A 14,590-nucleotide genomic window follows, 5' to 3' on the forward strand; every position below is an offset into this window, starting at 1 on the left:
CGCTAGGAGAGCGTTGACGGAGCCCGAAGCCTGTGCTCCGGTGCTCGACCCTGGAAAGACGGGTGACGTTTGTGGAAAAAGTGCTGGGACGCTCGGCTGTCGCACGGCATGACCCTCTCCTTTCCGAGTCTGGAGCCCCGTCTTCGTCCGAGTCCGAAGATGAGGATTTTCCGATCTATGTCCCCGCAATTAGCTGGGCTGACGACATGGAATATGTTGACGGGTTAGCCGATGACGAGCCGGAACCATGCAGGAGCGCTGACGGGCTTCAGCCTGGGTTGAAGCCCGCCAGCGCTCCCCAGGAAGACGACGACGTGCTGGACATCGGCCTGGACATCCATGGTTTGTCGGAGGATGAGCAGGAGAGCTCATTGTCGGCCCAATGTGCCGCCGCTGCTGCAACAGTCGGCCACAATGACAGCTCTCTTTTCTCCCTGTTTTGCCGTGCTGCTGAGAAGCTGCAGGTGGACTGGCCCTCTCCTCCACCAGCTCAGAAGCCGTTGCAGTTCACGGATTTTTTCCTCCCACCGGAGCCCGCAACGGCCAAAAACTGCCTTCCCATGTTCCCAGACTTTCTCTGCGAGCTAACAGCATCATGGGACAAACCTCTGTCTATCCGCGTCACTGTGCCTGGCTATGGACAGTACATGGAATTGGACGGCGCCGAGGGGGCTGGCTTAGCTAACCCACCCCTTATGGAGCCGTCTCTGGCTGCTTATCTGGCCCCGTCCCATAACCATGGTGTTGGCGGCCCCGCAACTCTTCCGTCCAAGCACTGCAGATTCTCTGCTTCGCAGCTGGAGAAGATTTATCAGGCTCAGGCCGGCACTGCTCGCACCATGAGCTCCATCACCATGCTCCAGACGTACCAGGCAATATGCCTGGTGGAGTTCGGATCGCTGGTTCCTGATGACAGCCTGCTGGCACCTCTTCTTAACGAGGTCAGAGTTGCCACAGATCACATCCTCCGTGCGTCTCGCTGTGCAGCGCTCTCCCTGGGCAGAGGCATGGCTTCGACAGTAGTGGCGCAGAGACACCTGTGGCTGACCCTCTCTGACGTCCCGGATAGGGACAGAGCTGTATATCTGGACGCACCAGTGTCTGCGGCTGGGTTATTCGGACATTCACTTGAAGCCAGTCAGGCTAGATTCGATCTGGGGAAGAAGCAGACGGAAGCTCTCCACGACATCATCCCCAAACGTCAGCCCAAGCCCAAGCCCGCAGTTAGCTCTCACAGGCCCGCCGCTCCTCTGCCGACTGGCAAGAGACTGGCGCCCACTGCTCAAGTGGGTGAGCCGCCAGCGAGAGCACATCCTCCGGCCCGAGCTCCACGCCAGTCGGCCTGGAGGAAAGGTCCACCCTCGGGCCCCCGGCGGGACCTGATGCCCAGGAGGAAGAAGCCTTAGCCCTCCTAGCTGTGGTTTCAAGTGGTGGGTCCAGCAGCAGGGAGACGCTGCTTTTACCCCTCTGTTGCCGCCCAAGAGGTGCCGCTTAAGTTCTATTCAGGTTGTCAGCCCCAGAAGGCGCTGCACTTTCCTAACACTGTCTCCCAAGCACAAAACCCCTGCACACAAAATGCCTCAGGTGTGCAGTAGTACTACATCGAGTGTTCCCGCTGTTTTTCATTGTTGTGCCCCAGAAAAGGTGCCTCCAACAAAAGGTATGAATGTACAGTACATGTTTCCATGTTACAATCAATAAAGAGTGTTGTTTATTCTCAAACAATCACAAATGCTCACCCTGCAGGCAGAATGAGCCAGGTCAGGCAGGTGATGCAGTCCCCTGCAGACACACTGGGGGGCGACAACAGTTGTTTAAGGTGCAGTTCATGTGGAAGCCACCGGAGGGTGGTGTAGAGATATAATAAAAAAAGTGATGGCTAAAACCTAAGACTGTGTCATGTCTGCTCCCTGAAGTAATATTGTAACATGGTGTCAGAAGTGAACTGATAAGGCTATACAAGAGTGTTGCACACATGGAAGGGCTTTCTACTTTTTTCACCCGTGTCTGGGGACCCAGAGCAGAGATCCTTTGTTTACAGTAAGGATCAGCTGTTAGCGCTGAGTCCTGCAGCGGTACTGCCGGCGGACAGACCCGATATTCCCAGCGAGCTGAGGAGGAAAAGACGGGGGTGTCGTGCTGGGAAGGAGCGCCGTCGCCCGAGAAGGAGACGTTATCGACCATCTCTTCCTTCTGTAATTATTGGAAACGTAAGATCTTTGCCCAATAAGATGGATGAGCTCATGTCGCTAACCTGGTCACAGAGGGAGTACCGGCAATGTAGCATCATGATGCTAACGGAGTCGTGGCTAACATCGCTAACTCCGGACACAAGCGTGACACTACCGGGATTCTAGCTGCTGCGAGCGGACAGGACCAGAGACAGCGGTAAGAGGAAAGGAGGGGGACTGGCAGTTTTTGTGAACGACAGATGGTGTAACCCTGGGCACATCACTGTAAAAGAGCAACTCTGCAGCAGAGACATTGAGCTGTTAGCCGTTAGCATGCGTCCGTACTACCTGCCCCGGGAGTTCTCGCATGTTATCGCGATAACAGCGTATGTCCCCCCCTCGGCCAACGCGGATGCAGCCTGTGACTCTCTCCACTCTGTGGTCAGCAGACTGCAAACACAATCACCGAGAGCCCTTCTCATAATATCAGGGGACTTCAATCATGCCTCACTGGACTCCACACTGCCCACCTTCACCCAGTATGTGACCTGCCCAACCAGAGTCAATAAAACACTGGACTTACAGATGAGGCATACAGTTCATCACCTCTCCCTCCCCTGGGCAGATCTGATCACAACCTGGTGCACCTTGTCCCTGTGTATGAGCCCTTAGTGCGCAGGGAGCCACCAGCCACCCGCACAGTACAGAGATGGTCAGAGGAGAGCGAGGAGGCTCTTAAGGATTGTTTTGAGTCGACTGTGTGGGAGGTGATTTGTGATGACCACGGTGAGGACATCGACAGCCTTACTACATGCATTACTGACTATATAAACTTCTGTGTGGATAACACTGTACCTACCAGGACTGTACGGTGTTTCTCCAACAACAAACCTTGGATTACCCCAGAAATTAAAACCGTCCTCAAGCAGAAGAGGAGGGCCTTCAAATCCAGAGACAAAGAGGAGTTGAAAAGGGTGCAGAGAGAGCTGAGGGGACTGATAAGGAATGGGAAGGAGAGCTACAGGCAGAAGATGGAGAACCAGCTTCAACAAAATAGAATAGAATAGAATAGAATTCAACTTTATTGTCATTGCACATGCACAGGTACAGGGCAACGAAATGCAGTTTGCATCCACCCAGAAGTGCTTTAGTGATATAGATATATTACAATATATATTAGCAATAATATAGATATGTGAGTATATTACAGAAATGGGTCTATTATGGTATGTTATAATGTACACGGTATGAAGTATGTTGTGAATATTCTATAACTATAAGTATGTACAGGCTGTAGTGAGTACAAGCTATGTACAGGATATGAACAGGATATAAATATGAAAAACTATACAGAATATGAAATAAATAACTTTACAGAATCTGGGATATACAGCTATACAGAAATGGGAACTATGCAAGTTGTAAACAGTTGTAGGATTAAAGATTATCGAATGTACAGAATGATTATTTACACAGAGCTATACAGTAGTGCAGTTAAGATAAGTGAGGGTGTAGATAGTTTCTACAGAGGCTATATAAAGTGCTAGTGGTTGTGAGTGGTGGTTCAGTCCATGTTATTATTGTGTTTGAGGGTACAGTTGTCCATTGTGGGTGTGTGTATGTTCAGTCCATGAGTTTAACGTGGGTCAGATGTCAGGAGGCAGAGTTCAGGAGTCTGACAGCTGTGGGGAAGAAGCTGTTCCGGTACCTGGTGGTCTTAGTCCGGAGGCTCCTGTGGCGCCTCCCAGAGGGCAGGAGGGTGAAGAGTCCATGTGATGGGTGACTGGGGTCTTTGATGATTTTCCCAGCCCTTTTCAGACACCGCTTCCTGTAGATGTCTTTTATGGCAGGAAGTGGTGCTCCGGCGATGCGCTGGGCAGTTTTCACGACCCTCTGCAACGCCTTCCGGTCCAAGGCAGAGCAGTTCCCGTACCAGACTGTTATACAGTTGGTCAGGATGCTCTCGATGGTGCAGCGATAGAAGTTCACCAGGATGTCTGAGGACAGGTGGTTCTTCCTCAGAGTCCTCAAGAAGAAGAGGCGCTGGTGAGCCTTCTTGACCAGCTTGGAGCAGTTGGTCGTCCAGGTGAGATCCTCGGAGATGTGGACTCCCAGGAACTTGAAGCTGCTCACACGCTCCACAGCCGTCCCCTTAATGTGGATGGGTGGATGTGGGTCAGCATTCCTCCTGTAGTCCACGATGAGCTCCTTGGTCTTCTCGGTGTTAAGCAGCAGGTTGTTTCTGTCGCACCACTCAGCCAGACGATCCACCTCCTCCCTGTAGGCGGCCTCATCGTTGTCACTGATGAGGCCAATCACCGTGGTGTCATCTGCAAACTACAACAAAACAACGTTGGTGAAGTCTGGAGAGGCCTCAGAACCATCTCGGGCCACAAACAGCAGAACTCTCTGCCTGGGAGGGATGTGAGATGGGCAAATGAACTGAATCATTTCTTCAACAGATTTGACTCAGCCATGAGGCAGTCTGCAACATCGGCTGCAGACTCACCCACCCCCACTGCTGCTGTTCCACCTCAGACACTTCACACCTCCTCTATTCACCCTGCTCACTCCCCCCCACCCCCAACAACAGCATCCAATACACACTCAACACAAGGCTCCAGCCTGTCTCTCTCAACCACCCAGGTTAGGAGGGAACTGAGGAGGATTAATGGCAAGAAGGCAGCGGGTCCAGATGGCATCAGAATCAGAATCAGAATCAGAATGGGTTTATTGCCAGATGTTGAGGTTTACAACATTAGGAAATTGCTGCGGTGCTTCAGTGCAGACAATAAGAATTAAAGTGCTATGTAGAAAGAAAGATATGTGCATGAGATATACATGAGATATATACATGAGAATAAGAATTATGAGTGCTACGTAGAAAGATATATACATGAGTGCAGGTGGTGATCAGTGCCAAACATATATACATGAGAATAAGAATTAAGAGTGCTACGTTGAAAGATATATACATGAGTGCAGGTGGTGATCAGTGCCAGACATGAAATGATGCAGTGACACAGCGTAGGGTCATGTGTTAGTGGCGGGGACAGTCATGTGGTTATTGTTCATGTGTCCAACAGCAGAGGGGAAGAAACTGTTCTTGTGGCGAGAGGTTCTGGTGCGAATGGACCGGAGCCTCCTGCCTGAGGGGAGCAGGTCAAACAGACTGTGTCCAGGGTGAGAAGGATCAGCTCGAGGGTCGTCAGGTCCTGCGCGGACCAACTGTGTGCGGTGATGGAGCACCTCTTCAACCTGAGCCTGAGGTTGGGAAGAGTCCCACAGCTCTGGAAAACCTCCTGTGTTGTACCAGTGCCAAAGACTTCACGCCCCAAGGACCTCAACAGCTATAGGCCGGTGGCTCTGACATCCCACCTGATGAAGACCCTGGAGCGGTTGGTCCTGGCTCAGCTTCGGCGCCTAATAAGCTCATCACTGGACCCACTTCAGTTTGCCTACCAGCCTGGCATTGGAGCGGATGATGCCGTCATTCACCTCCTACATCGTTCCCTCGCTCACCTGGAGACCGCTGGAAGCACTGTGAGAATCATGTTCTTTGATTTCTCCAGTGCCTTCAACACCATTCTTCCCTCGGTTCTAAAGGACAAGCTGGTGAACTCTGGAGTGGACCATCACCTCACTACCTGGATCCTGGACTACCTCACCGACCGACCACAGTATGTGAGGACTCAGGGCTGTGTGTCGGACAGGGTCGTCTGCAGTACGGGGGCCCCACAGGGAACGGTTCTGGCTCCGTTCCTCTTCACCATCTACACTGCAGACTTCTCCCACAATTCCACCCAGTGCTTCCTGCAGAAGTTCTCTGATGACTCTGCAATAGTCGGCCTCATCACTGATGGGGACGACAAGGAGTACAGAGGTCTGACCCAAGACTTTGTGGACTGGTGCCAGCTGAACTACCTCCAGATCAACGCCAGTAAAACCAAGGAACTGGTGGTAGACTTCCGCAGGCACAAGCATTCTCCACTGCAACCACTGAACATCCAAGGTATGGACATTGAGGCTGTGGACAGCTACAGGTACCTTGGTGTTCATCTGAACAATAGACTGGACTGGACTCATAACTCAGACGCCCTCTACAGGAAAGGGCAGAGCAGGCTGTACCTGCTGCGGAGACTCAGGTCGTTTGGAGTGGAGGGCCCACTCCTGAAGAAATTCTATGACTCTGTTGTGGCTTCTGCTATCTTTTATGGCGTGGTCTGCTGGGGCGGCAGCATCTCTGCTGGGGACAGGAAGAGACTGAACAGGGTGATCCGAAGGGCCAGCTCTGTTCTAGGATGCCCTCTGGACCCAGTGGAGGTGGTGAGTGACAGGAGAACGGCGGCTAAGCTGTCATCCCTGATGGACAACATCTCCCACCCCATGCAGCAGACTGTGACAGCACTGAGCAGCTCCTTCAGTGGGAGACTGCGGCACCCACGGTGTGGGACGGAGAGATTTCGCAGGTCTTTCCTCCCCACTGCTGTCAGACTCCATAATAAAGACTTTAACTGATCAAGCACACACATCCATACATATGCAATAATACTAAGTGCAATAATCCTTTCTGTCATCGTTGTATTTTTACTCAGTTGTATATAGTATTTGTATTCTATTTTTATCTTATTGTATATTTATTTTATTTTATTCTACTCTATATAGTATTTTATTTTATTCTATTCTGTACAGTTGTGTACTGTATTTATTCTTATTGTATTCTAATTTTTGCCTCATAACTTTTGCACTGTCCACTTCCTGCTGTGACAAAACAAATTTCCCACGTGTGGGACTAATAAAGGTTATCTTATCTTATCTTATCTTATCTTATCTTATCTTATCTTATCTTAAGCCGCCAGCTGGACTTGATTTGCTGCAAGGGAACCTCTCGGAAAATTGGAGACTGTTTCGGCAACTGTTTCGGCAACTGTTTCGGCAACTGTTTCGCCAACGGTTCGAGCTGTATCTCGCGGCTACAGGAGGTGCTAGCAAGCCACCCAAGGTACAGTCTTCACTATTTCTTCACGTTGCTGGAGAGGAGGCGGTTGAAGTGTACAATACCTTCACGTTTGCGGAAAATGGTGATGAGCATAAGCTGATGAAAATAATGGAGAAATTTGAGGAAGAACATAAGAAGAAGAACATAACCTATGAAAGGTTTTTCACATGTGTGCAAGGGGATATGCCAATTAGCCAGTACACGGAGTCACAGAGCCAAGTCATGTGAATTTGGACAACTGCAAGAATCCCTCATTAGAGATCGCGTAGTGTGTGGAATTACATCGGATGCAATGAGAGAAAGGCTGTTAAGAGGAGATGACATTACTCTCGAAAAAGTAGTTCAGCTTTGCATTGCATCTGAGACCACAAAAGCTCAAATCAAGCATGATGAGGATCACAATGCTCAAGTCTCTGCACATGAAAGTAAAGACGTAGATGCAGTGAAAAAAGACAGACAAAGTAAGATGAAACCGAACGACAAAGACCAAGCAAGCACGTTTAATTGCAAACGATGTGGAACTAAGCATGCATCACGGCAACGCCCTGCTTATGGCAAACAGTGTAAGAACTGCAGGAAAATGAATCACTTTGCCAGAATGTGTAGATTGAGAAAAGTGCACACTGTCGCCGATGAAGCCACGGATCAGCAGGCAAGTCTGTTCATTGGGGCTGTAAATGAAAAAACACAGACACGAACAGATGAATGGACTGTAGAAATAAAAGTTGGCCACAAACCTGTGAAATTCAAACTTGATACTGGTGCGCAAGCCAATGTGGTTCCATACAGTCTACTACGAAGAATCCGGTTGTTCAGTCTGACGTCACTAGCAGTGTCTGGGTCTAAACTCCGCTGCAGGTCCATATATCGAACGATCACTATGGCATTACTGAGAGTTGAAAAACTGTCTAAAGTCTTTCATCTTTAATAAAATGATCAGCGTTCTGCTCTACCAGGTGTAACAATTGAGTTTAACATCCAGGCATCCATGAAAACGGAATTTATGACATTTAACGGAGTTAGAAGTTAGCAGGGAGTTAGCTCGCTAGCTTCTATCTAAATACAATATAGCATGTCCTGACTGCGGGGTTTTGGAAACAAATTAAAACGTACAGCTCTGTTATCACTTCCAGCATAAATGAATACAGAAAACTAAACAGCAGTGACGTTTGTAGGGTTACTGAAGTTGGGCTAGCTGGTATATAATGATGTGCTACGTGACCGCTAGCGACACAGCTATGTTAGTATTTTATTTTAGTATTTATTTATTTATTGTCATTGTCAAGAACAATGAAATTGCGTTTGGGGCTTCCATACAATAATATAAACAAGCTAACCTTTTTTCCACTCGATAAAAGTTACCGTGAGTGTTCTCGGTGGTCAGGAACAAATGTAATCGCATGGCAGGATGCTGTAAAAGGACCAAACTTCAGCCAGGAGAACAACTGAGATAATCCATCCATAATACGAGGTTAGTCATTCATATACTGCTGCATGGGCTGGGCTGTAGCTACATCCTAAGGTTTTAAAAACTGAGCTTAAATAAATGATTAGCGGTAATAAAAGCCGAGGGAGGTCAACAGTGATCACTGACTGTTTTAGGAGCTTTTTGAGATCAAATAGAAGAAAATACATAACATTAAACATGTTAACAACACAAAAGCCATATTAAACGCAGACTACTTTAGACCCGGAAGTAGGATTCGTCGCGTCATCACTGAACAACCGGATAGGAAATAAGCAAATGCTTAGACCCACAAATGTCAGGTTGTCAACATATACCGGAGACAAAATAGCAGTTAAAGGAAAGTGCACTTGGGGAGTGAAATACAAAAAGAAAAGTTTTGTTTTGGAGTTCATTGTCATAAAATCAGAAACCAAGCCAATTCTGGGAATTCAAACGTGAAGAAATGGGACTCATCAAGAGAGTGATGGCACTGAATAAAAGTGATGAAATGGACATCTTCAAAGAATTTGCTGATGTGTCTGAGGGCATAGGTTGCCTTGAGCGAGAACACACCATTCAAATTAATGATAGCGTGGCACCAAAAGTTCATCCACCGAGAAAAATCCCTGTCACTTTGAGAGAAAATCTCAAAGTAGAACTGGACAGAATGGAAAAAATGGAGGTGATTACAAAAATTGAAGAGCCTACCCAGTGGGTGAATCCAATCGTCATTGTGGAAAAGGCTACTGGACGACTGAGAGTCTGCCTTGAGCCACGTGATCTCAATACAGCAGTCATGAGAGAGCACTACCAGTTGCCAACAGTTGAAGAGATAACGAGCCGACTGGCAAAGGCCAAATACTTCACTGTGCTGGACGCAAGCTCAGGATTTTGGCAACTTAAATTGGATGAATCCAGCTCTCGTCTCTGTACATTCAACACACCTTTTGGTCGTTACAGATTCCTTCGCCTGCCTTTTGGAATTAATTCAGCTCCAGAAGTATTCCACAGGACAGTGAGGCAGCTGTTTGAGGGGATTGATGGCGTCGAGACGTACATAGACGACCTTTTGATCTGGGGAGAGACTAAAGTACAGCATGACGACAGACTGAGGCAAGTGCTTGAGAGAGCAAGAGCAAAAAAATTTATGCTGAACAAGGACAAATGCAAGGTAGGCCTGGAGGAAATTAAATACCTTGGCCACATCTTCTCGGCAGATGGTTTGAAACCAGATCAGAGCAAGATAGAGGCAGTAAAGAAAATGCCTACACCAGAGTGCAAAAAAGATGTGGAGCGATTTCTGGGTATGGTAACATACCTAGCAAAGTTCATTCCAAACATGTCACAACACACAGAGCCATTACGCGGCCTTACCAGAGATGATGCTGCATGGCAGTGGGAAGGTGAGCATCAGCACGCGTTCAACAAATTGGAAACAATTCTTACTGAAACTCCTGTGCTCAGATACTATGATGTACAGTTTCCAGTAACACTATCTGTCGATGCTTCTAAAAGTGGACTCGGTACTGTCTTACTACAAGAGGGCAAGCCAGTTGCTTATGCATCACGCTCATTAACAGAGACTGAACAGCGTTATGCACAAATAGAAAAGGAGATGTTGGCAATTGTGTTTGGTGCAGAGCGTTTACATCAGTACGTGTATGGAAGAGAAGTGAACGTGGAGTCAGATCACAAACCACTAGAAGTGATAATGAAAAAGCCAAGTACAGTACAAGCCAGGAAGTGAAACGTACATCGCAGACACATTATCTAGAGCATACAGGGAGTGCAGAATTATTAGGCAAATGAGTATTTTGTCCACATCATCCTCTTCATGCATGTTGTCTTACTCCAAGCTGTATAGGCTCGAAAGCCTACTACCAATTAAGCATGTTAGGTGATGTGCATCTCTGTAATGAGAAGGGGTGTGGTCTAATGACATCAACACCCTATATCAGGTGTGCATAATTATTAGGCAACTTCCTTTCCTTTGGCAAAATGGGTCAAAAGGAGGACTTGACAGGCTCAGAAAAGTCAAAAATAGTGAGATATCTTGCAGAGGGATGCAGCAGTCTCAAAATTGCAAAGCTTCTGAAGCGTGATCATCGAACAATCAAGCGTTTCATTCAAAATAGTCAACAGGGTCACAAGAAGCGTGTGGAAAAACCAAGGTGCAAAATAACTAGGGATGGGTACCGGTGTCCGGTGCCATGATGGCACCGGTTCTGACATAAACGGTAGTAACCAGACCGAAAAGCAGCGCACATTTCTGTGCTTTATTTCGGTGCTTTATTTCGGTGCTTTTTTTTCCTGAGCTGTGATACACTTTAGATTCTAGCCAATCATTTTACGTTTCCGAGGATAGTAGGCGGGGCAAGGTACGTACGTTCTGTTAGAGCAGAGCTACAGATTAAAAATGTCCAAGGCGAAGCGGTCAAAAGTCTGGCTGTACTTCACAGCAAAATATGCAAACTCAGCAGCCTGCAACAAGTGCTTTAAGCTGATACTGTGATACTGTCAAAGGAGGTAACACCTCAAATCCGATGAAACACCTGGCGACGCATAGCGTTTTTTTTAAAAGCCCAGAAATGCGCCGTATTTGATAGCTTGCTGCGAGACCTCACACCGAGCACATCTACTGCGGGTGGGTTGCCTGTTATGCAACATCCCCCAAAAACATGAAGAGGAGAGTCCTGGCCCCTAGCCCTGCCAGTGTAGCAGAAATGATGACGGATGATGGTGGCAGCAGCCGTTCTTCTCTGCGTGAGTAGCTAATTTACATTGAGTAGGCTAACCACGTTATTACATTAATGCATGTAAGGTGAACTAGCAAACATCATCATAGCTACATGCGGCTGTCCTCTTGTTTGATGGCAGATACTCCCTTCACCCTGGCTAAAAAGTCTAAAATGACCAAAGAAAAAGTGGAAAACAGTTAAACATGAGAGGTTTAGGACAAAGTTTGTGTTTTTTCCATTGTTTAAGCACTGCTTCCAGCCAAGAGTGATACCATATATGCCCCATAGCTGCAGAAAAGGCTAACATTGTTATATTTTTACAAAAAACAGCTGAACATGAGAGGTTTTTGGACCAATTTTGTGTTCTCCATTCTTTAAGCACCGGTTTGAGCACCGTTTGAGCACCGGCACCGTTTCAAAAGTACCGATTTGGCACCAGTATCGGATAAAACCTAAACGATACCCATCCCTAAAAATAACTGACCATGAACTGAGAAAAGTCAAGCGTGCAGCTGCCAAGATGCCACTTGCCACCAGTTTGGCCATATTTCAGAGCTGCAACATCACTGGAGTGCCCAAAAGCACAAGGTGTGCAATACTCAGAGACATGGCCAAGGTAAGAAAGGCTGAAAGACGACCACCACTGAACAAGACACACAAGCTGAAACGTCAAGACTGGGCCAAGAATTATCTCAAGACTGATTTTTCTAAGGTTTTATGGACTGATGAAATGAGAGTGAGTCTTGATGGGCCAGATGGATGGGCCCATGGCTGGATTGGTAAAGGGCAGAGAGCTCCAGTCCGACTCAGACGCCAGCAAGGTGGAGGTGGAGTACTGGTTTGGGCTGGTATCATCAAAGATGAGCTTGTGGGGCCTTTTCGGCTTGAGGATGGAGTCAAGCTCAACTCCCAGTCCTACTGCCAGTTTCTGGAAGACACCTTCTTCAAGCAGTGGTACAGGAAGAAGTCTGCATCCTTCAAGAAAAACATGATTTTCATGCAGGACAATGTTCCATCACACGCGTCCAAGTACTCCACAGCGTGGCTGGCAAGAAAGGGTATAAAAGAAGAAAAACTAATGACATGGCCACCTTGTTCACCTGATCTGAACCCCATTGAGAACCTGTGGTCCATCATCAAATGTGAGATTTACAAGGAGGGAAAACAGTACACCCCTCTGAACAGGGTCTTGGAGGCTGTGGTTGCTGCTGTACGCAATGTTGATGGTGAACAGATCAAAACACTGACAGAATCCATGGATGGCAGGCTTTTGAGTGTCCTTGCAAAGAAAGGTGGCTATATTGGTCGCTGATTTGTTTTTGTTTTGTTTTTGAATGTCAGAAATGTATATTTGTGAATGTGGAGATGTTATATTGGTGTCACTGGTAAAAATAAATAATTGAAATGGGTATATATTTGTTTTTTGTTAAGTTGCCTAATAATTATGCACAGTAATAGTCACCTGCACACACAGATATCCCCCTAAAATAGCTAAAACTGAAAACAAACTAAAACTACTACTTCCAAAAACATTCAGCTTTGATATTAATGAGTTTTTTGGGTTCATTGAGAACATGGTTGTTGTTCAATAATAACATTATTCCTCGAAAATACAACTTGCCTAATAATTCTGCACTCCCTGTATTTGCCAGTGACCAGCTCATCTGATAATGAGATAGAAGACCAGGTGCACATGGTAATTTCCAACTTAACCTGTGACAAGTGCAAAACTAGAGGAATTCAGACAGGAAACAAGGAATGATATGACACTGACTAAACTTACAGAGGCAGTTCTGGATGGATGGCCAGAAGCAAGAAACCAAGCTGCAACAGAAATCCAAGCATATTGGAATTACAGGGAACAAATTTCAGTAGTGGATGGAGTTCTGTTCAAAGGAGAACAGCTTATTGTTCCTGTAGCACTGAGAGCAGAAATGCTAAAGCACATTCACGAGGGTCACTTGGGTATTGAAAGCTGCAGAGAAGTACTCTTTCGGCCTGGAATGTCACAGAGTATCACAGAGATGTGTGCAGTACTCACCAGAAACGACAGAACAAAGAGCCACTACATCCACATAGTGTTCCAGAAAGACCCTGGCAGAAGATAGGTGTGGACCTATTTATCTTTGACCAGCAGGAATATCTCCTCTTAGTGGATTACTATTCGAAGTTCATTGAGGTTGAGTGGCTGAAGTCGGACACAAGAAGTGCAACAGTTATCACTCATCTTAAGTCACAATTTGCCAGACACGGAATTCCTGAAACAGTGATTTCAGACAACGGACCAGAGTTCAGCTCCCGTGAATTCCAAGACTTTGCAAAAGAGTGGGAGTTTTGTCACAACTCTATGAGCCCCCACCATGCACAGTCAAACTGAATGGCAGAGAGAGGAGTACAAACAGTGAAACTCTTGTTAAAAAAGGCAAAAGCCAAGGGGAATGACCCGTATCCATCATTAATGAATCTGAGGAGTACACCGTTGGAGGACATTGGAGCGTCACCAGCCCAGCTGCTAATGGGTCGACGCATAAGGACAAGACTTCCAACAACATCGCAAAGATTGAAACCCCACATGGTCACTAAGACAGTGCAGCGGTTGTTAGAAACAAGACAACAGAAATAGAGAGAATACTTTAACCAAGGAACCAAAGCACTTGAACAACTGCAGGTTGGTGACACTGTCAGAATGTGGCAACAAGGTGTATGGAATCCATCTCAGGTGACAGGTTTATCTGAACATCCAAGATCTTATGTTGTCAGATGCTTGATGGACAGACATACAGAAGGAACAGAAAGTTTCTAAGGCAGTCAAGGGACAATCAAAACGTGACACAGCAAAATGAGCGTGATAAAACACGGGGACAAAGTGAGATGGACATGCAAAGTAAAAATGTCACTCCCACAGAGTTTCCAAGTTCCCCACCCAAAACTGCGACTGGACGTATTGTTTCCAAGCCCAGAAGGCTTTTTGAGGAATAAAATGAACATTATGTTTCGAGTATATTCTTTGAATAAAAAAAGAAAAAAAGGGGGGTGTCATGATATGAGTGAACAGCTTTTGATTAAGGTGCAGTTCATGTGGAAGCCACCGAAGGGTGGTGTAGAGACATAATAAAAAAGTGATGGCTAAAACCTAAGACGGTGTCATGTCTGCTTCCTGAAGTAATATCGCAACAGCCATGATACTCAGAGATGAATTAAAGGCACTATTGCAGAAAAGACTGTCAGGTTCGTT

The sequence above is a fragment of the Mchenga conophoros genome, linkage group LG12, assembly GCF_057382185.1.
Source record: "Mchenga conophoros isolate Kocher_MC1m ecotype Shallow Benthic linkage group LG12, M_conophoros_male_GT1.1, whole genome shotgun sequence".
Classification (NCBI taxonomy): domain Eukaryota; kingdom Metazoa; phylum Chordata; class Actinopteri; order Cichliformes; family Cichlidae; genus Mchenga; species Mchenga conophoros.